Consider the following 25,416-nt stretch of genomic DNA (forward strand, 5'->3'; position numbering starts at 1 on the left):
AGCATCTCTTTCTGACAGTGTTTACAATAAAAAGAGATCAACTCTTCCATCAATATAAAAAAACTACACGGGAGCGGGCTAATGATGTTGTGATGTTCACACACATCGCTACACAGCCATTCAAGTGGGGTGAGTCACAAAGCCAGGGGGAGGAAAAGGGAGCTTGTTTAATGGAGCTCCACACTAAGAATGGGTGAAGAGGAAGAGGAAACCATGAGGAAGGAGGTTCAGTGGGACCTCCTAAACCACCTGCCGCTCTGAAACACACACACATAAAACAAATCACTGAAAAACATTACATCTACATGTTTATCCAACTTATTCTCACCCACACACTTTCATTAACCTCACAGTTTGTTTTTGCAACATAAAAAACAGAAGTTAATAAAAGACAGTCATCACAGGTGTTTCAATACATTTATGGAACGTATTTTTATCCCAGCCTGCAGAAACATTAGATCAAATGCATGTGATGATAACTACAGGATGTATAGGAGTGTAAATAAAACAAACTCTCTCCTCATGAACCCAGACGTCTGAGGCTTTAGGAACGTGTATCCTGATGACGTCCTGTTATGATTCAGTGTGAAGCACCAAAACCTTCTCTGAACAGCTCATGAACTGTTTTTGAACGGGTGTGTCTTCTCAGGTTTATCCTCAATCCATCTTTAACTTTTTAGAGCACACGCTCTATTAACCACACCAGTCAGCCAGAATGAAGGGGTCGATAACACTAAATAATGCAGCTCATAGTTCTAATCTTGTTCTCACTCAAAGGCAAACAAACTTTTTTTAATTAAAAAAACAACAATAATGGTGTGCAACTAGTTCCCCACAACCATCAAACTCATGAAGTTTGCTCTGACTGTGAACACAACTCGTGGCCACATTTGACCCACAGTACGTGACACACACATCTGCCAGCGCTTAAAAACACACACATGTAAAACTTTAATTGCCTAGTTATCTGTGGTCTCAAGGGCAAGTTTGACATCAACCTCTTGCTTCTTTTTTTGGAACGACCCAAAGGGATGTTTGGGGGGGGGGGGGGGGCGCTCACCGGTGAAAAGGAGAATATTTTTAGGTTGTTTGTTTAGGTAATCTACTCATGACTCCCAGACGACAGTCTGTCTGGGGCCTCAGAACACCTTCCATTGTGTGTGTGTGTGTGTGTGTGTGTGTGTGTGTGTGTGTGTGTGTGTGTGTGTGTGTGTGTGTGTGTGTGTGTGTGTGTGTGTGTGTGTGTGTGCGCGCTGAGGGTACATAAAAATCTTCTTGGGTCAGTACTTTTTCAACAGCCCATCTGTGTTCTCTGTAAGTTTCACTGCTGTGACCTCACACTTGTCCTGGTGGTGACCTCTCTGGGCCAGTGGTTCACTAACGTGGGTCAGGACTCGAGTGTGGGTCATCATGGATAACAAAAGCGGGTCTTGAGATGATTACCAGAAACAAAAACAACTGCTGCAGCTAGCATAAATGCTACAACAACTATTACCAGACTGCAACTAAAGTGTCATAAATGCAAAAAAGTGAACGGGAACTGAGGTTCATGTGTGTTTTGTCAAATCAAAGATACCTGGGATCGCATTTCTTGATCATTGCAATTTGGGGAACTACTGCTCTAGAACACTTTCACCTTTTTATTCTCATTTTGATAAAGACTAAGTTCACTTTTTTCCAGCACATTTGATTTCTAGTATGAAGAATGCACTGTGAGTCGATCTCAGAGACAAAAGCTCTGGCACTTCTGTTTCGGGAGGTAAAAGTTAGCCAAGGAGAGGCGAACAGAACACAGAAGTCTCATTTCCTGATATTTGGACATCTCGCCTCTGATTTGCTGACAGCACAAAAGAACTCAAGCCTGAAGGAGTTCTGCCGTGTTGTGGAGTTGCTAATGCTAACAGTTAGCTTCTACTAGCCGAGATATGCTCGGCTCTCTTTTAACCAATAGCAGCCTTCCCCGTCTTGAGCCAGGATGATCCATGAATTCTAACATGCAGAATTTCCCTTACATAGGTGTCCCAACGCCACGCCTTCACGATCCCAAGTTTTATTGAATTTTTTTTTGCGCCGTTTCCCGAAGAAGCAGCGGGAACTACTCTGTTGCTGCTTGTGATCACAGCCTGCAGGCAGCAAGGAGGAGGAGGCAGGGCAGGGTGGTTACAGCTAGGGATGAGGCGGATACTCATTTCAGAAGAGTATCCGGTACGGATAAAGCATTTGTGTCGAATACGAGCATGAAATGAGTAAAACTCGTAAATATCTGTAATTGTGCTGAAGGAAAATCCTCATTAGGTAACTGAATGCCTTCACGCTCTGTGATTGGCCAGTCACATAGAGCGCCCGCCCCTCCCTACACACAAAACTGCAGCTGGGAGCTCAATCCATCCAAGCGCGCGCGCGCGCACACACACACACACACACACACACACACACACACACACACACACACACACACACACACACACACACACACACACACACACACACACACACACACACACACACACACACAGAGTAACAGATCTCTCTGTGCTTCATTGTTGCTCACGTTTCTTCAGTACTCCTAGGTTTTCTTCAACTCGCCTCGTTTTCGGTTGAATATTTAAAGTGACTTTTTTCGTAACGTACGTGGTGCATTTGACAAGGCAGAGCTGAAAATGGCTCATGCATGCCTCGGTCACTGCCTCCGCTCCGGTCTGTTTTTTTTTTTAATTTTAACTCTCTCTCTCTCCTCACACACACACCTCAATCAACATTGTTTTGTTTAACTGCGTGTGGGAAAAATGCCAACAACGTTAGGCAAAAATCAGTTTAATCAAATTAAAATAAAATGGTTCTAGTATTTCATATTTCCTAGTTCCTACTGCATGAGTTCAGATGCATTAATTCATGCACTTAAATATTAATGTTCAGATTTTACTGAAAAACTTGTTCTGTAGTTCCTTTACTATTGTGATCAAAAATATTTAATCTAAATTCTGAGGCTGCTCTGTAAATAGTTTTCAAATAAACAATACACATAGCAACTTCTGATCAATCCATATCAATTTCAGATTTAAAATAATGTATTGATGTGAACCACACCCACTCATTTCCAAATAATAAATAATAAGGTGCATTCATCTGTGTATCTCCTTTGATCTGCATTAGTGATATTTTCAGCACCGGAACAATGAAGCAAGGAAACAGATTCCTGAGTTTATGTTAGTAATTTTATTTATTAGGTGCATCTGACCTGTTCTATTTTTCTCTGAAATGAGATCAAATCAGTGCTTCTATGGGTTGTCTCCCCTCTGCACCAGAAAAAGGTACTTTATTATAATGTTCACTGTAATGCATCTTGATGTTCTTAAGAAATAAATTAAATCAAAGATATTGGTCAATAATGCCAAATATGCAAATTTGTGTTTCAGTCATTTTTATACTGGCTTAAAAATACTTCATTAAGTCTACTAAGCAGGGGTGTAGAAGGTTTTTAATAGAGCCAGCCCAGTAATGATCTTGGACCAAAATAAAGGGGGCAGAAAGTCAAATAAAGGGGGGCAGAAGGAGATGTTTTTCCAGACGCCAAGAAAGATTGAATGTCAACCCCCACCCCACCTCCCACCCCCCGCAAAGTGTGTCACGGAGAGTTTAAAACAGAAATTATTCTTGTGCAAAAATTGCTGTATTCACCTTTAATACTAGTTATTAAAATGCAGCAGTTGCTGGATTGGTGCAGTTCAGAGTGGAGTGTGTCCACTAACACAATATTAACATAAAGGTGAGACGTGTCATAATACCCCCCCCCCACCACAGCTGGAAAAATTCCTGGGGGAAACACTGACATGACATTATGACAAACCAATGTCACAGGCTAATCTATCTAATCTAATCTAATCTAATCTAATTTTCTATCAGCAGCTAATTCAGTAAATAGGTGTAGAAAAATATTTTCTCGTTTAACTGGCATGTTAAACTCAGAGTGACCGATCATATTTAAAACATACGTTAAGAATGGTTTCTTGGTGAACTTGGCTTTTAATGAAGTGGTGTGTGATTAAAACGAGCCTATAGAACAGCCAGCATGGTATTCATCAAAAATGTGTAGGTGCATTTCCAAACGTGTGTGTGTAATGTTTGCTGTTTGTGAGCAAAAGTTGGATTTTTTTAAACGCAGGTGGGTTTTACCTGACCTTGGGTGTAAATAACGTGTCACATGAGCTTGTGGTAAATAGCTAAGAGTTACTTTGCAAATGTAGTTTAGCCTTCAACTCAGATGTGAACAGACAGTGGGTACCCAAGAATGTGACATTAAAAGGAGCAACTTTGGTCTTGAGTAGGGCTGCAACAAACGATTATTTGGATAATCGATTAATCGGATGGGGTCTCGACACGATTAATCGATTAATCGGATTACATGGGGAAATTTTTAAAAACTGCTAGGGAAATGTTATTTATCTCCTTCCTTCACTTTATTTAACACAACATTATTAGAAAACAGTTCAATAGCAGAAAAACAACATGCCATCACCTAAATTGTCTTATAAGGTGTATAGACAGAGACCCTAAGCTACATCTATCTGTGACCTAAAATGCTTGGTCCAAGTTAAACAGCTTAAGGGCAATTCTCATCTGTTTTGTTTGATCTCATCTGTTGACATTTATTTTAAATGTAATTAAACATAGGCTGTGAATTAATCAAAATTGATCACTATTTCCAAAAATGACTGAAAAAATACCAAATAAAACAAAAGTAAATGAATGCCATCCTCCTTGCGATGATGCCCTGGGCAACTGCCATAAAGTCACATCAAGAAATGCTGCTGATCATTCCAATGATCCCAAATAGACTCACATTAGGCCACATGAAAGCAACTGAACCCAAAAATATATTAACCAGTATATAACTGCACTCTCACACAACACGCCTGCAGCAACAGTTAGGACTCCTCCCTCCCTTTGAAAAGCGTTTTTGCTTCTGAGGACATTGTGGCTGTAAAGCCACATGCTAGTAGTCTGGCCCCGGTGTGATCAACCAGTTTCTGCGGGAATGTGACGGCGGAACCAGGGCCAGATTAACACTTTGTTGTACCCTGGGCAACAATATTCAAGGGCTCCATCATCACGACCCAAGGATCACCATAATGTGGTCACATACAGAATATTTTACTGTAATATGCAGTAAATATACTCAATACTTTAATGCCTGACAACACGTAACCCGCCCAGAGTAACCTTTGACCCACCTCGTGTGGACTGACCAATGAGGAGGGGGTCTTAACTTGAGGCCCTCTCTTCATTGGTCAGTCTGCATGAGACTGACTCTCAACTGACGTTCAGTCGTAGGCAGCGAAGCGTCTCTGTGCAGTGCAAAAGCCCGGTTGGACAGTTTGTTTAATGTAGGGTGACCATATTTCCATTTCCAAACAAGAGGACAGGTGATCTGTGCCTATGACATCACACTATGGCAACGCCACACAAACAATGTTGGGACCCATTTTTTGTAAGAACTAAATTAATATCAGATTCTGCCAATAAAAGGGCTCTAAAACAACTCATATGTAAATATTTTGCATATTTAATGCAAAATCTAATTTTTCTGCTTTAGTGCTGCAACAAGGTTTTATTAATAATAAATTATTATACCTTTTGTTTTACTACAGCATCGGTAAGCTTCCTGTGCACAGATTATTAAGGATGCTTGTTTCAGCTGTGAGATTAGACGATAGGATCAATGAAAAAATAAGTTGTCACACACTCCATGGAAACTTTCAGAGAATCCACAAATAGTGGCTTTCAAATGGTTTTGTTACTTTTTGCAAGTTTATAAAAGAAGCAGATGAGACAGCATGTCTGATAATTTAGTTTTTCATCTGATAATATTAGAACATGTCAGTAATGTCTGAGGGGCTTTTATAAACACCATATAACTAACACTACTGGAGAGGGCATGAATAAAGCTTGGTTTATGCTTGACGCATTCACTTTCCGCGCGGTGATGCGGCTCGCGGCTGGAACGCGCTTCACAACTCGCAGCGTTTATGGTTTGTGCGGCTCATCTCTGCGGTAAGCCAATATTCTCCCAAACTGTAGGGGGCAGCATGGAGCTCTACAGCATGCATCCAACACTACACCATAGTAGAAGTAGAAATTACTGTTTACAACACGGCATTTCAGCATTTTTAACAGCGTTCTCGTCTTTTCCGACAGTGTGAGCTATTTCTCTCCAAGAATTATTAACAACATGTTGATCACGGTGATCTCTGAGAGCTGAATCATATAAATGTCTGTATTTACGAACCTCTGCCGTGCCGGTCCGCCATGTTTTTCCGCGTCCGACCGTCCGCATGGTTAGAAATTTTCCGAGGTGCGCGTTGCGGAAATCTTGGGCCGTGCGGAGACGCGGTGGAGGGGCGTGGTTGTTAAAATGACGCAAAATGACGCAACTTTTCCGCGCGGAGCCGTGCGGACCTCGCGGACGCGTCAAGCATAAACCAACCTTTACACAGAGGCTTCTGGGGAGCCCAGTTATTAGCGGGGGGGGGGGGGGGGGGGGGCATTTTGCCTTGGCCCCCAAAATGTCTTGAAACGGCCCTGGGTGTGTGACTGAGTTTTGAAGGTGATCTGAATTGTATCAGATGTATAAATATGACATGTGTAGAACTTATTGTTTTTTACTGGTAAAAACGTGTAGTGGAGATAAATCTACCTACATTTTACTTTTCAACACTTTGTTTTGTTTTCTTGTTTTTTTTAACTATTTTCCTGTCCTGTCTGTCTCTCATCTTCCTGCATCTCCTCTTAATTCTCCAGAAAATCTGTTGCCTGGATTCTTACCTTTTCACCTCATCAGTTACTTTTGAGCAGATCAAAGGGATCTCCTGACCGAAAAGCGCAGAGCGCGTTTTCGATGCTGCGTGAGGTGACATCACCACAGCACAGGTGATGAGCTCCGCAGTAGCGAGCTTCAGGCACAAATAAGACAGAAAATAGAGAACATGTGCGGACATGAACGATCGTATGCTAATTATAGTTTTTTGGTTGCGCCACTTTGAGAATGGACCGTGCGCTGGAAGCAGCTGCCTGGATCGCTGTGCAACAATGTGGAACCGGTTCGCAGCAGCGCAAGTCTGCCGGCTCTCCCTCGCGCTGATCTGCCGGTACCGGCTCTCCCTCACGCTGATCTGCGGCTCTCCCTTGCGCTGATCTGCCGGCACCGGCTCTCCCTCACGCTGATCTGCGGCTCTCCCTTGCCCTGATCTGCCGGCTCCCCCTCGCGCTGATCTGCGGCTCTCCCTCACGCTGATCTGCGGCTCTCCCTTGCGCTGATCTGCCGGCACCGGCTCTCCCTCACGCTGATCTGCCGGCTCTCCCTTGCCCTGATCTGCCGGCTCCCCCTCGCGCTGATCTGCGGCTCTCCCTCGCGCTGATCTGCCGGCTCTCCCTTGCCCTGATCTGCCGGCTCCCCCTCGCGCTGATCTGCGGCTCTCCCTCGCGCTGATCTGCGGCTCTCCCTCGCGCTGATATGCGGCTCTCCCTCGCGCTGATCAGACTTGCTCTGGTCTGCGTGCAACGGCGGGCGGGAAGGCGGGGCGCTTTTGGAAGAGTTGTGCGACACAACGAATCGATGACGCAATTCGTTGCCAACGCTTTTAGTAATCGATTTTCATCGAATTTATCGATTCGTTGTTGCAGCCCTAGTTTTGAGTTTTCTGACATGTAACTATGTCGGAATAATTATAAACCGTCATTCTGAGCTTTGTGCAGCCATGAAGAACCTGAAGAGGCTAACTATGTGACAAAGAATATTTGTTCATCTCACAGCTCGGATCTGCAGCTGTTCATCTATGACTCCTGTCACCATAAAGGCTGAAGCTGAACATGTGGTATGTTGGATGGTAACTCAACTGCAGTAAGGGCTCACAAAACTGTTCTCTTCCCTGTTCTAACACTCAGAACATCGTATCCTAACACAAAAACTAAAAGAGACCAAACCACTGTGTGGGTTTTCTATGTTACTTCAGATAAAGAGTTTGTTGTCATAGCCAGAGGCTCATTCATATAAGATAGTTCAGTAAGGCCAAAGGCAGACATGGACATGGATAAAGTTGGCTCTAAAGCTGCAGCAGGCCAGGACACAGCTACACCAGACTTGTTCAAAGAGCATCTCTATAGCCCGAGCCCCCTACTTCACCTTTCACATCTCTGCTTGTTTATCAAAACCACACAGATCCATCTTCTTCCTCCTCTTCATCAGACATAGACTGTGGCACATGTAACACCAGGGTACTCGCTTCCCTTTCTCTCATTTCTACCCATCTTTCATTCTGTTTTCACTTCACTCTCTTCCTCCACTAACATGTCTGAAACTTAAAGAGGAATACTTTGTTTTGCTCCCTCTCCTTCCAGCAGTATTTGGCAGCTAGCTTTGGATCAGGAAGGATCAAAGTTACTAATCCCATAGACATGCCCTGGCATGGACACACATCTGCCTTTGGCAGGAGGGCTGAAGCTATGGGCTTCTTGGTATTGCGAGACCTTCACATCCACAAATCACATCTCAGCTCTCCCACATAAAGTTGCACCTCTCAAACAACACCAAAGTTGCCTAATGCACATGAATATTTTAATATGCATATCCCAGCAGTAATTGAGGAGGTAGAGCGGGTTGTCCAATAATCGGAAGGTTGTGTGCTCGATCCCGGCTCCCACCAGAGAATGCTGCTGTTGTGTCCTTGGGCAAGACACTTTACCCACCTTGCCTGCTGGTGGCGGTCGGAAGGACCAGTGGCACCAGTGTACAGCAGCCTCTCCTCTGTCAGTGCGCCCCAGGGCAGCTGTGGCTACATTGTAACTCATAATTATCAGCATGTGAATGTGAATGAGGATGACTGTGTTGTGAAGCACCTTGGGGGTTATAGAACCCTAACCCCCATTTCACACTGAAACTGCTGTTAGCAGTGACTGAATCCTTAAAAGAAGCTAGAGCGACTTCCAAATCCTCAGTGCTTATCCTGCTCGACTTATCGGCTGCATTTGACACAGTCAACCATGGCTTCCTTTTGTCCACACTCTCTAGCATGGGCATTACAGAGAAAGCACACACCTGGTTTGAATCGTACCTCACAGGATGATCTTTCAGTGTATCTTGGCTTGGACAATCCTCTACCGTGCACCATCTTGCCACAGGAGTCCCCCAGGGCTCTGTACTAGAAACTCTTCTCTTTGCCACCATCTCCATCTCAACCTCTCTAAAACTGAACTACTTGTCATCCCAGCAAAACCATCCATACAGCACAATATCTCAATCCAAAACGACTTCCTATCTCTGGCTCCTTCAAAGGCAGTTCGAAATCTGGGTGTTGTGATTGATGAACACCTGAGCTTTAAAGATCATGTTGCCTCTGTTGCTCATTCATGCCGCTTTACCGCCGCTGTACAACATACGAAAGATCTGACCATACCTAACACAACATGCCACCCAGCTCCTGGTGCAATCTACTGTCATCTCCCGCCTCGATTACTGCAACGCCCTTCTAACTGGTCTTCCAGCCTGTACTGTGAGCCCTCTTCAAATGGTCCAGAACGCAGCGGCGCATCTGGTCTTCAATCAGCCAAAAAGAGCACACGTCCCCCCTCTGTTCATCGAGCTCCTCTGGCTACCGCTAGCAGCACGCATCAAATTCAAATTGCTAACACTAGCATACAAAGTCCGAGATGGTACGGCTCCCATCTACCTGAATCCTCTTGCAAAGGCTTACGTCTCGGCCCGGCCGCTCCGGTCATCACAGGATCGTCGGCTAGCAGTGCCTACACCACGCTCAGGACAATCCAGACTCTTCTCATGCATCGTTCCACAAATGTGGAAGGACCTACCAAGCACTACCAGAACAGGGGCTTCCTTTTTGACTTTCAAGAAACTCCTGAAGACCCTGCTCTTCAGAGAGCATCTTCTAAACTAGCACCCTCCCTGCACCCATCCCCCTCTCTACTGTCCACTCCTTTGTTCCCTCCTCTCCATGATTCATCATGCTGCCTCACTGCCACCTACGACTGACTGGAAATTGGTTGTTGTTGTTGTTGTTATTGTTGTTAGCCTCAAGGGCAACATGCCGATTATCTCTTGTAAGTCGCTTTGGACAAAAGCGTCTGCTAAATACATAAACATCAAGCGGCGCAGAACGGCAGCTGAATGTTTTACTCGCGAGCATCAATGCGGTTCATTACACACTGGGAGAGACTTGGTCGCAGAACGGCTTCCTCGCTGTGTTTCTTGCTGGACTCGCAAAATCACGAAATCACAAGATCCCGTGAGGTTTGTTTATGCAATCCACCATTAAACGTTAAAGAAGGAAATCACATTTGATATCACTGTTTGATGTCATATATGACGTTGTTCCTCTCTACTGCAGGAATAAAGCCATGAAAAACTGCACTTCTGGAACGATGTTGGGAGTAAACAAGCCGTTGGGTCACATGTAAGCTTCATATGTATGAAATTGCATAACTGCAGTACTTTTATTTTGAAAATTACCAGGGATTTTCTACTGAAACCGTGTGTGATTTCCTGTCTAGCTGTATATTAACTGCGGAAATTGACATGTCCCAGAAGCGGCTCACTGCAAAAATAGAATGTGATCCTATCTTTAGCGGTGTGTTGCGGTGCTGTGCCGCTTCCAAAACACACCTGAAAATTGCTGCATCGTGGCTGGTTAAATACACTCCACAGACTTTAACTGAGGATATTTGAAGCAGCAACGTTACACTGCCATTCGTTGCCGCTGATGCTTTCAGTGTGAAACGGGTGAGAAGGTGGCGGCGCCACACAAATACAGGTCGTTCACCATTCACATCCATCACAAAAAGGGTGGTAAGCCTAATTAACTGTGTTTGTTCTGTGTTTAAAGACAAATGGGAAAAAAGGCTTCATATAATTGTCTCCCTTTCTTTAAAGCACTTAGTTTGGAACATACTCCGAATTAAATCAGTGCCTCAAATCTCTGTTCTAAATGCTACAGCTAGCATGTTAGAACGTACCACGAAAATGGAACTAAGATCCTTGTCCTTTATAACAGTCTACACATCGCTAACAGAACAATAGCTTTAGCTGTAGTGGGTTTCCCTAGCATGTGGCTTCAGCTGGGATACCCTGGGGTTGCCTCTTGTGATACACGGGACGGGTTCTTATGACATCCTAAAACTGCTTCCTGGCTCTTTAAAACCCCATTTCTTCCTAAGTTTTATGTGGCGTTGAAGTCATGCAGACATAGTGACAGAACCAAGAATGTTTGTATGGACGAGAGCAAGTATCTTTGTTAGAGTGCAGCAGTGACAAGTGGTCTGTGTTACCAGCCAACTGGAGGCTTTGGAATGGTCAGTGTCCACCACCCTTGACCCTGTTCACATCTGGCATGCTAACAACCATCCCGGCTGCTCTTGTCGCATTGGGACCGTTCCAAATGCGGATGTGGAATGTCTAAAAACACTTAAAGGTACGTTCACTCAGACCATTATGATTGGCAGTTGGAATGTGAACCATCCAGAGCCACCGTGGAAAACTACCTGATGTGACTCTCTCTCGCTCCTTTAAGACTACCGATTCTAGACCAACATCACATCGTTGTTTGGTGCACAGCTGTTGATGATGATTTCTGGCTTAGACTTGCGTCACTTGGACCACTCTAAAAACAGCTTTAATATTTGTGCTAATCATCAAACAACTGCATCACAGATGGTTTGCATCATATGTGATTCCTGAGGAAAGTCAAAAAGGACTTTATGAAAGCAGTTATTATGAGCTGTCCAAAGAAATATGGCAAACTACAAAAGGAGGCCTGTATTTAACAATTAGATGAACTCGTAAATTGTTTCAAAACTTTATATTTTCATCTCATTGCTTTAAAGTTATAATTTCTCCACAGCATGTGTCATGTGATCAAAGCTGTCACAGGTTTTATTACTATTGCCTCATAAATTGAGTGGATCCTACACAGCAATAGAAACTGGAGCTTGGGGTCTTTTCCTCTGACTGGTCACTGCAGGCCCGAGGGCTTCTAAAGCAGTAATGGTTCATGTCAGTCTCACCCAAAAACTGGTTTATGGTTTCAATCAGAAGTAAAAACACTGACAGAACATTTGCATAATTAGATCAAAATTGTCCATAAATCAAAGTTATTTTACTCTTCAGCAAACTGCAAATAGTTTAGTTCCAAACCACAAATGACTTATAGAAGTATGAACATCTAAGTAATCACAAATGTTGCCATTCTGGTTCATCTTTTGAAATGTTCTGTAATTAGAAGACCTTTAAACTTTGGGATTCACACCGAGACTCCTCCCACTAGAGCATGACCACCTGTTGTTGAGGAAGTTTTCCTGTATCTCAGATTCAAATCACACATCCAGCGTCTGTGTGCGTGAGCTTCCTCGCTTTCATCCACTACCATGATTAGAAAGGGGGATCTTAGCTCATTAAAATGGGCACTACGTTCAGTCTCAGGGCCCATCAGATTACACAACGGCCCTTTATTGCAAGCTTTTTTGTCATAACCCCTGACTGATTGCTGTGGAGGGGCCTTTGATTTGGCCACTGAACCCTGTGCCCCTACAGAAAATGGAAAGCGACAAGAGAAGAAGAAAAGACCACCTACTATTGGCCCGGCAGGATTGACGGGTCTTAAGATAGAAATCAGTAAGAGATAAAACATTTTCAAGGTGTTTGCAATCAGCTTCCCTTTGTCCGACAGCGATCGAGAGCTTTCCGCCCGTCTGAGAGGCTGCTTTGTCTCCAAGCTCAGATCGCACGACCAGATTTAGAACAAGTTTATGATACAGCATGTGATATGCCTGCTGAGACACGGTTCAGACAGATACAATAGTCCTGTGATCAGTAACATTTTGCCAAAGATCAAAGGGATATCTGTCCAATCCTAAACTGATGGATGAAGTGTTAAAAAGACAGTTGCCAGACTGGAACTTAATTTCTTTCCATTTCACTTCCCCCCATGTTTTTGCTCCTTTCTCCCTTTTAGCTCCCTCCCTGCCTCCTCATCCTCATCTCTGCTGCTCTTGGCGAGAGTGGTCCTCTCTGCCCCTCTCTCTCGCTCTCTCAGCACAAAGAAGGTGACGGGGCCCACTTTCTCTTTCATAACCTCCCTCTCTACAAAACAGTCCACCCATGCCCACTCCATGGCTGTCCACTTCTCCCTCACCACCCACCTTTCTCTGCCTATACATCTGTCCATCTCTCTTTACAAACCCTGCCTCTTCTCTCCAGCCGTCTGCCAGCTGAGAGGGCAGGAAGGGAAATTTTAAATTCGGCGAAGAAAAAAGGACAAGGGGCGAAGGAACGAGAGCGGGCAGAAAAAAAATGACGGGGAAGCAGGCATATAGCTGGAGGAACGGGCGAATGGCAGCGATGGTTGGAGTGGGAGTGAGAGGACTGCAGGGCTGTGTTGGTAGAGAGCTGGGGTATTGATTCAGGGCCTTTTGACATGCTAATTTGCTTGCTGACTGCTTTAATCGCTCCCTCTTCCCATTGCGGGCTTCAAAGAGAGGATGCTTTTCAGACCACTGAGGGTTGAAGAAAGAAGACGAGAAAAGGAGAGAAATGTTGTCATTGTTTTAACACTTTCATCGTACATATGCTGCTGCTGCCAGCCGTGTTAGAATATCTGAATAAACACAAACTGGTGTACTTGCTGTCCCATATGAACATGCACCTCATGCAGTCACTATCAGATGGTGATGTAATATAAGACAATTGTTTTAGGTTGGTTTGCGTAGCGCTCTGAAACGTAACATTTCCTTACACAATATTTCATATTCAACCAATAAGTCTTTAGGGCCAGTGTCACCACCACTCACATCATACATGATGTCGGTGTGCCTTCTCACGGACTCATAGAATTATGGGATTTCACCCAACCAATGCTCAGAAATCAAGCTAGTCACATTTGGTGCCATGCCACCATTCGACCAATCAGCACAGGCCTGTCACGTGCCAAATGTTGTTGTGTCTGCAGAACTGGAAAACTTGGTCTCTCCTTGTGATCTCTAAAAACATATAATGCACAAGGGTTACCAGTTGTGCTAAATAAGGATGAATGTGAAATCATTGCATGAAAATCGAAGCTGCCATATTTGATCATACAACCTGAACAAATAAAAGAAAATTCAGTATATTTTCAGGTCAAATCTGTTGTTTTGTACACAATCTTCAAGACCATGGTTACAGTAATTAGAATATATATGTGTGTGTGTGTGTGTGTGTGTGTGTGTGTGTGTGTGCGTGCGTGCGTGCGTGTGTGTGTGTGTGTGTGTGTGTGTGTGTGTGTGTTAAATAATCTGTAACATTTTACAGTGTTATGAAGTTCTAAAAGGTGCTAGATCATTCTTAAGTGTCTTTAAATAACATATACTATCCTAAATGAATAATATTAAGCTTGTTCATGTTTTTTTTTTTCTTTTACCAGAAAAGGGCCAGCAGCCATACTTGATTACTTCATTTTCTGTGATTTTCTGCCTGAAAACCATTTATTTTTTAATTGTAACAACAAATGAAAATATTGGCTGCATTCCACAACACACTTGGGGTTTAAGTAGTTTATAATAAAAATTATTTCAATGTGAAAATATTTCAACCTTTGCAACATGAAAAAGGAATTTAATAAAATGTGTTGATTTACATTTAAAACTAGCATTTTACAGGAAAAGTCAATAACCCGAATGTCAGTGAAAGTTGTCTCTATTTCAGTAGCCAGTTACCTTCCTGATTTTATTTCTTCTAAATGATTAATTCCACATTTCAGTTCGACACTGAGGTAGGGCCACTTTCCTTCAGCTGGTATCGAGTTATTTTTAAAAAACGAGGAACACCAGCACAGGCTTGAAGATCTTTGGGAATAAAAATGAGGGTTAAAAAGTCTGGAGAAGATAAATGACACAAGGATGATTATTTGTGGCAGTGTGACAAGTCACACTGCGTTGTGGCTGAAGATGTGGGAGCGCTACGACTAGCAGCCAGGGTCATGCTCCATCACCGGTGGCTTCCTGCCCTAAATCAGGCACCACCAGGAGAAATGGAGAGGGGTGTTGAGAGCAGAGAACAGCTAAGGGTACGAACACTGAGGCAGGACGGCTGGCCGAGCAGGAAAAACATTTCAGCACCTCGGCTAATGATGACTGAATTACCACCAGCAGCCCCTCCTCCATCCAACTAGAAGATTGGTGTTGAGAGAATTTTTTTAAAATATGATTTGAGAAGCTTAGAAAGTGATGAAAATGCTCAACGTTTGTTTTGAATGCTTACATTTATAGGACCTTTAGCCAAGAAATCTGGACTAACCGTAGCAGTAGAGAAAGAATTTGCTCTGCAGGTTGTTCTAGCCACGCCGCATCATAACCTCAGCAGATCTACCACTGGTCCAATCACAGCGCTCTACGTTTGTTGAGAGACATCGACACCAGAGCAGATATCGTCTACTTCACAAGAAAAAAATCTGCATTGATGGAGTCACCCATTTTGGTGTGCAACCTCAGAGGGCTGAGATGGTTTAGCAACCAGGAGAGAGCAGAGTGCGTCTTAGCTAATAGAAGCTAAGCATTAGCAATAGCAACTTTACAAAATGGCAGAAAACATTAAGGCTTATGTTTTGTTGTTGTTGAGATAGCACATTGATGTACTTTTTACTCAACCAACAAATAGGAGCGAACAAAGGCAGTGGAAGAGTTGCATCACTGTTAAGCCGGGCGTACACTGTGCGACTTTTTCACTCGTAGCACTCAGCTTCAGCTCTAACTGTACGACTTCCTCGCAGAGCAGATCTCACGAGTCATGCGCTCACACTGCACGACCCAGTTCTCGGATGCGATCTGACTGCTCACACTGTACGTCTGGTAGCAACATGTCTGCCCTAAAAATATGCTAAAAATAGCAGTTTTTACACAACATGTCAGACTTTTTTGTCTTGTTTTGCCTGTTGTCCTTCGGGAGTGCTGCAGGAGGACACACAGGCATTTATGGGGGTTGGATGAGGAAAACGAAATAAAGAAAGTAAATCTGTGTTTTGTGATCAGTTTAATTTGACATGAACACGACAAACACGCTTTCTTGACAATCTTTGTGAGTAAAAAAAAAAACGTGGAGAAATAAAAAGGACCAACGTGTGTTATTAGAGAAATAGCGGGCGAGCGGTGTTGATGCAGGATTGCGCATGCGCCGTGAGCGGTTCTGATACATTTTGGGTCGCAGCTGCTCGCAGCGCCGCTTCAACAGTGCGATACCCTCATGAGGGGCGAGCAAAATATTAAACACGCCAGAAGTCCATGCGAGCTCACGATTGCTGATTGGTAGCTGGTCACGTGGTATTAATCGCCTCTCGTAACCCCCTGTACACTACACGACCGCTCGGCGCAAAACTCGCCCCGATCTCGTGGATTCTCGCACGAGTGGAAAATCGGCTCAAAAAAGTGAAAAAGTCGCACAGTGTACGCCCGGCTTTAGCCAATCAGGGGGTGAAATTGCATACAATGAATGTTAATGCGTAAAGCCTAGGGTACACCAGAGACAGGCGTGCCGCTCTGTCATTTTAAATAGAAGCCAATATAGTTAATGAGAGTGGCTACACGGGGAGCGGCGCGCCACACAGAGAAGCTGAAGATAAGCGCCAGTTCAATCTCAAGTGCCACGCCGCAGCTGTTTACAACATTGTGGAATACTTTACAACTTTACAATGCAGACTGGCTTTTCGGCACAAACCTAACTGCCAACACAAACCCACCTGCAGTTTTCATAACGTTAGGTACTATTGATCTGTAAATATTCTAATAAATAGCGTACTTATCCATTTTCAATGAACTAGAGTCTCACAAAACATGACAGCAAGTATGATCACGTATAAACAATAGAGTCACTTCCTGCTTCTTCTCAAGTCCCGCATGATGTTGTGACTATTGCGCGACTTTCCAAGAAGAGCTCTGGACCGCAATCTGCGTGACCACTTGACTTCTCAAAATCACAGACGTGACGCGACGCGCCTGCCTCCGCCTGCCCCCGCCTGCCCCCGCCTGCTTCCACCTACCTCCACCTGCCTCCGCCTGTCTCCACCTGCCTCCACCTGCCTCCGCTTCCCTCCGCCTGCCTCCGCCTGCCCCCGCCTGCCTCCGCCTACCTCTGCCTGCCTCCGCCTGCCTCTGCCTGCCCCCGCCTGCCTCTGCCTGCCCCCGCCTGCCTCCGCCTACCTCCGTCTGCTTCCGCCTACCTCCTCCTGCCTCCGCCTACCTCAACCTGCCTCCACCTGCCTCCGCCTGCCTCCACCTGCCCCCGCCTGCCTCCGCCTCCCTCCGCCTGCCTCCGCCTTCGGTGTGCCCCACCGGTGGCCTATGACTCCACATCCTGCTGTTTTCTGCCCCCACTCCTCCGACTAACTTCTACTTTCAGAAACAGGATTCATTTAAGACTAGAGACCAGAGCAGACCCACTGACCAAAGGTGTGAATGACTAAAGGTGAGCTGAGGTTAAATTAAACATTTAATGCTAAACAGAAAAGTTTATAGCAGAAAAAAATGATTTGAGAGATCAAAGGTTTGTGATTGACCTAAACTGTTTATCTCAAATGCAGAAATGATGTTAATCTACATAATAAAATGTTTACATAATGAATACATTTAGATGAATAATAAAGAGACTTTAGGAAAGATCTGAAGCAGCGTTCCCTGGGCCTTATGGTGCTCTTTTCTGTGCCTGTTGATCTTCCCAGCTCCCAGTCCGTAATAGATTCCCCATCTCTATTCAGCGGCACTGAAAGAGTGTCTCTGGTGGCACATGGAGTGACGAATACATCCATCTCTTTTCTGCTGCACTCTGCTCCGCTCGGCCCGCTAAAAAACTGTCCATCTGATGAACGTGTGCTTTGAGATTTTTGCACGCCACTGGACTTTTCTTTAAGAGAAAATCCAGATACATGTGTGAACGGGTGCTTGCATGTAAAACCCCTTCTCTGAATGTGTCTGAATTTTTAAACAGAGTCAGAGCACATTCACAAGTGTCACTCGTGAATGCACATTTGAGAGAAGAATGACGGGTGATGATGATGTTCGGTGTGCTGCTCTTCGCTGCCTGCCTCCCTCCAACTGCTGAAGGTATAATCTCATTATTCTGCCCACTTCCTGCTGCCGCCCGCCACCACAGACAGGCTGACAAACACTAACCACCTCGACGGCCGAGCAGAGGGAGGGGGAAAAAGCAGGAGAAGAAAGATGGTGTCAATGGGAGAAAATTGCTAGCAGGAGATGAGTAGTAAAAAAAAGAGCAAGTAAAAAAGGAGACATAAAAGATAAATGCATATAATGAGTCACTGAAGAAAATGGAAATTTAAGGAGACAGATGACACGGAAGAGAAAAGGAACAAGCAAGCAGCTAAGCTAGCGTAAAAGGAGATGCAAATACTTAATTTGTGCAGATGCAGAAGGAGAGGGGGATGAAAACGGGGGAAATTAGAGAGGCGGAGAGAGAGGGACTGGGTCTGTGTATTCAAAGCCAACAGGGACCAGCTGGCTAAATAGAATGATGTGGTGAATTTTGTGTGATGCTCCCAAGCGCATATTTAAAAGTGTCAACAGAGGAAGGCAGGACAAAGGGGGACACAGACTCCCTAAAACCTCCTGATCTACTGCAGAGCTCTCGCTCAGCAATGGCTCCCAGAATCATGAGAAAGATCTCAGGTGAGGAAACGCTCTCCACACACAGATCCAGAGAGCCTGACTCTAACCTTCCTGTTTGCTTACTGTTTTGTCTCCATTTGGTAATTAGTAAATGTTAAAAATCTCTTTTCCTGTGATTTCCACAGCTTACAGCGACCCAACAACCTGCATCTGCAAGTCAATAAAACGTAGGGACCTCTGACAGAGCAAACGGAAGACCCTGCATGTGCTCTCACCAGACATCTGACACTCAAGTCGAACAAAATGAGTTTGTTATTTGACTCCTGAGAAAGAAAAAATGTGAGACTTTCAGCCCTTCATCCTGAGTGTGCAGACTCTGGTTCCAAAAATACAATATGGCAGCGCCCCTAAAGAAGGCAGAGAGGTCTATTTTTAAGCGGACGTGTCTACGGTGTTGACGGAGATGTGCAGAACAAGTTCACAGCTGACCAAGATGGAAATCTACAGTGTCAATTTGTGTGCTGACACCACACAACAAGCACACACAAATCAATACAGCATGAAAGCAAACACACACACACACACACACACACACACACACACACACATTCTCATTGTTGCTCTGAGGGGATAAAACTGGTTTACCGGTAAACACTGCTATGAAAATAACTGTTTTGAGGCTAATGACACAGAAAGTCCTCACCAGCGGCGTGCCGCCAGGGATAAGGCCAGCTGGCCCAAGCATTTTCTGAATCACTACAATCTAAATTATACTGTTTGTTCAATGATTGGGATGCATTCACTTACTTCCTGGAGTTTTATTTCCTTTTTCTTTAGGTTTCTTTTGGCTGCAGCCCATCCCGTATGTGTCCGAGGAACTCCTATGTTTCCTCCAATCAGATTTAGTCTTTGTGTTCCCAGGGGAGTCTAATCTGCCTAAGGCCTTCTGACTCAGTAGACCTACATTAGTTAAACTGTAGGGCAACGGAACTGTTTTTGAACCAATCAGCTTTCAGATACACCTCAGAGGGTCATCTATCCTGTAACTGGGCAGTTAGAGCAAAACTATCACCACCAAGCACATCCTCAGTGATCAGCAAACATTTATACTTTTGAAGTTTGACTGATGAAGGAATAGAAATGGATTTTTTCCTCAGAAAATATAAAAATAACATTTCAAGTCAAAACTGTTTAGAAATACTAGCTTGCAAACGGAAATTAAACACAGCGATCGGCTCTATGGTCAGTGGAGTCTTCCTGCATATCGAGGAGGTTGGATAAATATCAGCAGTTATAGAGTTCTACTTGATTTAGTTATATATATAAATATTAAATTATGAATATCAATTGCTGATATATGTGCTGATGCAGCCATAGAGTAGAAGTCTGGAGTTGTCATAACTGGGTTTCTTGTTTTAAATGTACACTTGCTTTTTGCACCCCCTAGTGTTCATTTGTAGAATCAAAAGCAAAACCTCCTCGCTGTGTGCTTGTCTTTTTAACACCTTAATCTAACGACTGAAACGTGTCCCCAGCCTTCCTTCATGTCCACAGGAGGGATGCATCACAAAATTAAACAAATCAGTTGTGTTCATGATCTAAAACATGCTGGAAGCAGACTGCAACGCCAGGTATGTCAGCTCAAACAGGCCAAACCGGCAACTCTGAAGTTGCAAAGACGGTATTCAGGCCACAGAGATCTTAAGGGTCTGAGTGAGATTTCATGAACTCTGTAAGGGTCATTTTAGCACCTACTGGCTCAATAAAATGGTTTCAAAATGTGAAAAAAGTTATATAGTGTGGCTTTAATAACACTCTCAATACACAAGATGCCCCTCATGATTAAAGCAACACAAAAGAGTTTTTAACACTTTAAGCTAGGGGTGGGCGATATGGAAAAAATAAATCATGAGTTAGTTTTTTTTTAAATTACGATTACGATTTTATTACGATTTTTTTTCTATTTTGACAATTCAGACGTTTTGGAAGTTATTAAAGGAGTTGTTCAGTTGCTACTGGACTTTAAAGCATTATTTTTTGTTCAACTGTGTGAATCTTTGTACTTTGTGTCTTATTTAGTATCAGTTGGCTCTTATTAGCGTTTGCTCATTGTTAGCATTAGCTCATTGATAGCCTTAGCTTGTTCATGGCGTTAGCTAAAGGGGGCTGCAATGAACTTAGCTGGTAAACCGATACTGAAGGCCCAGGCAACAAATGCACGGCCCGCCACTCGTTCAACCCTCATCACCATTAAAAGTCCAACTGTAGAGACCTCCTCACAAGATGGGGAGCGAGGGTTCTCCCTGACCCCCACCTTCCCCAACGAGCATGGGTGGGGGTAGTTAACAGGGAAAGTGATCCCAAATACAAACAGACAGAGTGCCCTCTCTTAAGATCAGGGGGCCCTTGGCCCTCAGTACTCTGGTTGTCGCTCTTGCCTTGGCCCTAGGAGTACACCCTAGCCACCCTTGGTCCACTCGGAGTACAGAACACATACACACTACGCCACCACAGCTGTCAAAACCCCGTCGTCTTAATCAATCCTGGATCCACAACCCTGTCAGACCCAGACACAAGATGGATGCAGAAGGGGATGACTCTTGACCTCTGCCAGGAGGGAAGAATAAGTTCTATGTGCCCCGTCAGCCCCCCCCCCACCCCCACCCCATCCCCAAACATCCACCATCGGCTCTGCTGCTGCCCCCAACAATGATGGAGGAGATCCCATTCATCCAGGGCTGGGAACCAGGGGCCAGTGTGCCCTTGTAACCCCTCAAACACACAAAACAACCACAGGTACATGAGTTTTGAGATAAACAGACTTGCTGTTCTCTCTGCGCTGTAGAAAGCTTTTAATGTCCTGAATCCAAACTTTATTAAGTCACGCATTTATTACTCTTGTTAAAATAATTTAGGATGCCACATAAGTCTGGCTAACAGTAAAAAACCACGGCTCGCCCGTAAAGTCAGCACACTTCTGTTTGGGCCTTTTGGTCAACGCGTCCCGAAGAGCGAAGCCTCTTTCTCATAAAGTCTGTCGCTCATGGGAACATTAACCCGCTCGTCAGAGTAAATGAAGACCAGCCTTCTCCACAAAAGTGAAATGTTAGAATACTGCGACTGAAACTCAAAGTTAATGGAGTTTCTGGCACTGTTAACTTAAACACAATTAAGCAGATGCAGTGATATGTGAACTAAATGGATACACTGGCTCTAAAAGCAGCAGTGCCAGGCTAAAGCTGGCAAATTCAGCGACCTTGCATTAGTATCAAAAAAATCAATGAATCTGAGTCCACGCTGCCTTCAAACGCTATTCATCCTAACAGGAAATAAACTAGCAGGGAGGCTAATTTAATGCTACAAGCAAACCTCACCGTCTGCTGTAAATGTCATTGTGTTTAAATAGCACAAGATATTTTAGTTACTTGCTTGACAGAATGCTAAAGAACAATTATTTATTTCCTTAAAAACAACAAACTTTTTTCCCTTTCCTCTTTGATCTGCTTCACACAGCCACAGTTTAGACCACAGCCGTCTAAACCAATAAAAATATATGGAACTCTTCCAGGAACCTCTAGAAACTGGACAAACACACCAAGAACAACACACACACACACACACACACACACACAAGTCCATCTGCCGATCAGTCAATGGTTTCTCTTTCTGGCGACACCCCCGAGCAGTCAGTCGTACCCCTAAATCACCAAACCTGTTTCTCGTGCAATTAGTCCTCCGAGATAAAGGCTCCCTCGTAAATTAAGAGATGTGTGGTGGTCCCCCCCCCCCCCCCCCCCCCCCGCCCCCGTTAATCACCCATGCCCGCCCTCTGACCCCACAGATGCAGCTCACTGGCTCTGGTGTGTGACGGTGACTGGAGGTATCATCCCTACAAACCGACAAAAACGCCATGTGGTCCACTAAACAACTCGCCTGCAGACCTAAACCAGTCGCAGTAGGAAGGTTTGCAGCTCCAACACAACAGCAAAAGGGCAGCAGGAGCCTCCTTCCATTTCTTTAAAAGCTTTTGGAAAACACCAGACCTGAAGAATGAAATGTTAAAACATTTGGATGATTTAAAGGACTGGGGGCAGATTGTGAAGGGGCACATAAAAATTAAAGGCAACATTTAATCACATTTAACTCCCATAACCATAAAAAAGGGCAGTATCACTTTTTCTCTACGTTTATTTAGGAAATACATTATTATGTCTAACGGGCTCCACACACGGGAGGTGACATAGCCTCTTCATTCATTTTCAATGAGATACGCACAACAAAGCAATAATCGCGGGTCTCCCTCCCGCTATGCGACGTGAGGAAAAAGTGCACAGGCAAGCCAACAATGTGATCCCTAAAAGTTGAGTAATTTCAACTTTTCGTCGCTGTAGCTCAGACAGGGACCAGTCAGCTGTGATTTCATTGACTGACCAATGAGAGGACAGGTTGCTTCTAAGTACATCTCCGGGCAAACATGGAGGAAAAGTTAATACTTGCCGTGTCGATTTTCCCGAGCTTTAAAGCATTTATACAAAAGAATATAGAGATCTTCACAAAAAGGCAGCAGCACGGGAAACCGTCGGTGAGTTGGTTGTTGGTGTGGTCTCATATTCACCGGGATGAACCCATTCACGTATTTTTTATATGGTAAAGTCAGAAGTAAGACTTAACGTAAGTCTAGCAAAACCTTGTGAGACTTCTAGGGATGTACATAGTTAACCGGTTAACCTGTTAGTTATGAATGTGGTAATTATGCGGTTAACTGGTTAGTTGTTGTTCATGTTGTAAGCAGGTAAAATAGTTTTGCCAGGTTAAAGTGTCTTTCCAGAGTTTTTCCCTTTCAGAAATTTTGTATGATTTTTCAGAAATCCGTAAAAGTGATTATCTCGTCATATAATGTAAGCAATACATCTTTATTTATTTATTTTTTTGCTAAGCACCCCCGCAGAGCTCCGTGCAATAGGAAACTTAGCACCGACCAGAACTAACCAATAGCGTTAGACTACCGCTTACCTGCTTCATATTTAAGGAATACCTCGGCTGATGCAGAGTTGATGAACTTTTCACGGACAATAAAGTCTAAAATATATAAGTATATGAAAACACAACATGACATGAGAATAATACTTGTAAAACTGCGAGTTTTAGCTCCGTTTGTCGGCCACAGAAGTACATTTACATAAAATAAATGTGAAGTCGCCAACTTAAAAGGACGGATCAACAGACTATTTGTGTCATATGCTTGTCAGCCACTAGATGGTGCCATCGGATAAGAGAAATACTCCAGATTGAGACTAACTGCTTCAAGTCCTTTTGCTGGGCTTGGGTGTATTATATTTTGTGTCACTAGAGAGCGCAAGAGCGCTGCTATCAAAATACGTTTACTAGGCAACTGCAGAAGAAGAAATGAGCTCGTCACATGACCAAACACGTGCTGAAACACGAAGCGGTTAGCAAAAAGTACAGCATGGGAGCGGATTATTCTTAGTTGCTTCATTCGTGGAACACAATAAGCCTCACATCAAAGTGCTAAGCCTGGCAAAACATGGTGCAGCAAACTGAACTGAGACCAGCAGCAGGTCAGTCGGCCATGACACTCCTGCTTGCGTCTGACTCCTAATTTGTCTGTTAACATAAAGAAAAGTCAGTGTAATTATTTAGTTCAGTGTAAGGAAACTAAAGTGCGTTTTCAACCGTGGCCTCCAGAATGCGCTTTTAAGCCCGCAATCACATGCATCACTGTGTATTTGATGCCAGGCTGCCCGCTACTCAACAAGTACTGAGTCTGACGGACATTTCAGCTGTCATCCTGCTCTCTCTTTACTTCTTGTTCACAAATGTAACGAGTGTAGATGGAAAAAGCATTATTATTCATAGAGAGGGGGCAAATGTTTGTGTGCATTGGTGTCCTGTTAACCAGCTATTACCCGTTAAAGGCGTCAATAACCGGTTAAAGGAATTTTGGAAAACGTGCATATCTACTGCGTTTTTAACTCTGAACTACTTTAATGACCCAACATTCCCTCCAATCTGACGGCCAATCAGAACAATGGAAGACTCGTTATTCTCCCTGGTGCATCACTGGCTTTTGCCACTGGCCGCCACCACATGTCGCCTCCCGTGTGTCGAGCCCATAAATGTTTGACCATTAATCCAAATTACCTACAAATCTAAATAAACTGAGTTTGATTTAAATAGTCAGAACCAAGTCATAACATATAAATGTGTAATAAACAGCCTAGCTGCAGTGATGGAAGTAGCCGACCACACTCGCCTGGGATGGAGAGACCTCCTATCTCACGTCTCAGAGACTCTTACTAATATGCGTTGTGAACCTTATTAATCAAAGCTAAACGCAGTAAACTGCAGCAGTTCTTTGATGTATTACGTTACAATCCACACCCTGTATAAATGTACCATCATGGCTCCAGTTGAAAAGAAGCACCGTGAGCTGACCTTAACCGTGATTAAGGTGTAGGGTGTGGAATCAACGCAGTCTGCTAATCAGATAATTGTCCAGAAAAGGCTAATCTCCAAACTAGATAGCAATCCAATCCCACAACGGCGTATTCCCACTGCTCTCATGCATGCTTGGAATTATAAACCCCCCCGTAGGGAGCTAAAGAAAGAGCAGGTGGGGGTGAAATGCTCAGTGGTGGTAGCTCAGCTCTACCCTCCTCTCCTCTAGTTTCACCAGTTCTCCTGGGATACGTCCCTTCGCACAACACCTCCCAGAGGGCCTGCTAATTACTCCATTTGCAGTCATTG

General features: G+C 44.1%; 1 protein-coding gene across 1 annotated transcript in view; it reads right to left on the reverse strand.

Moving 5' to 3' along the window:
• epha4l (eph receptor A4, like) overlaps positions 1–25,416 on the reverse strand; it is a 100,790-nt gene that overhangs the window by 69,539 nt on the left and 5,835 nt on the right. The window lies entirely within an intron of this gene.

This window comes from Nothobranchius furzeri, chromosome 13 (assembly GCF_043380555.1).
Source record: "Nothobranchius furzeri strain GRZ-AD chromosome 13, NfurGRZ-RIMD1, whole genome shotgun sequence".
NCBI lineage: Eukaryota > Metazoa > Chordata > Actinopteri > Cyprinodontiformes > Nothobranchiidae > Nothobranchius > Nothobranchius furzeri.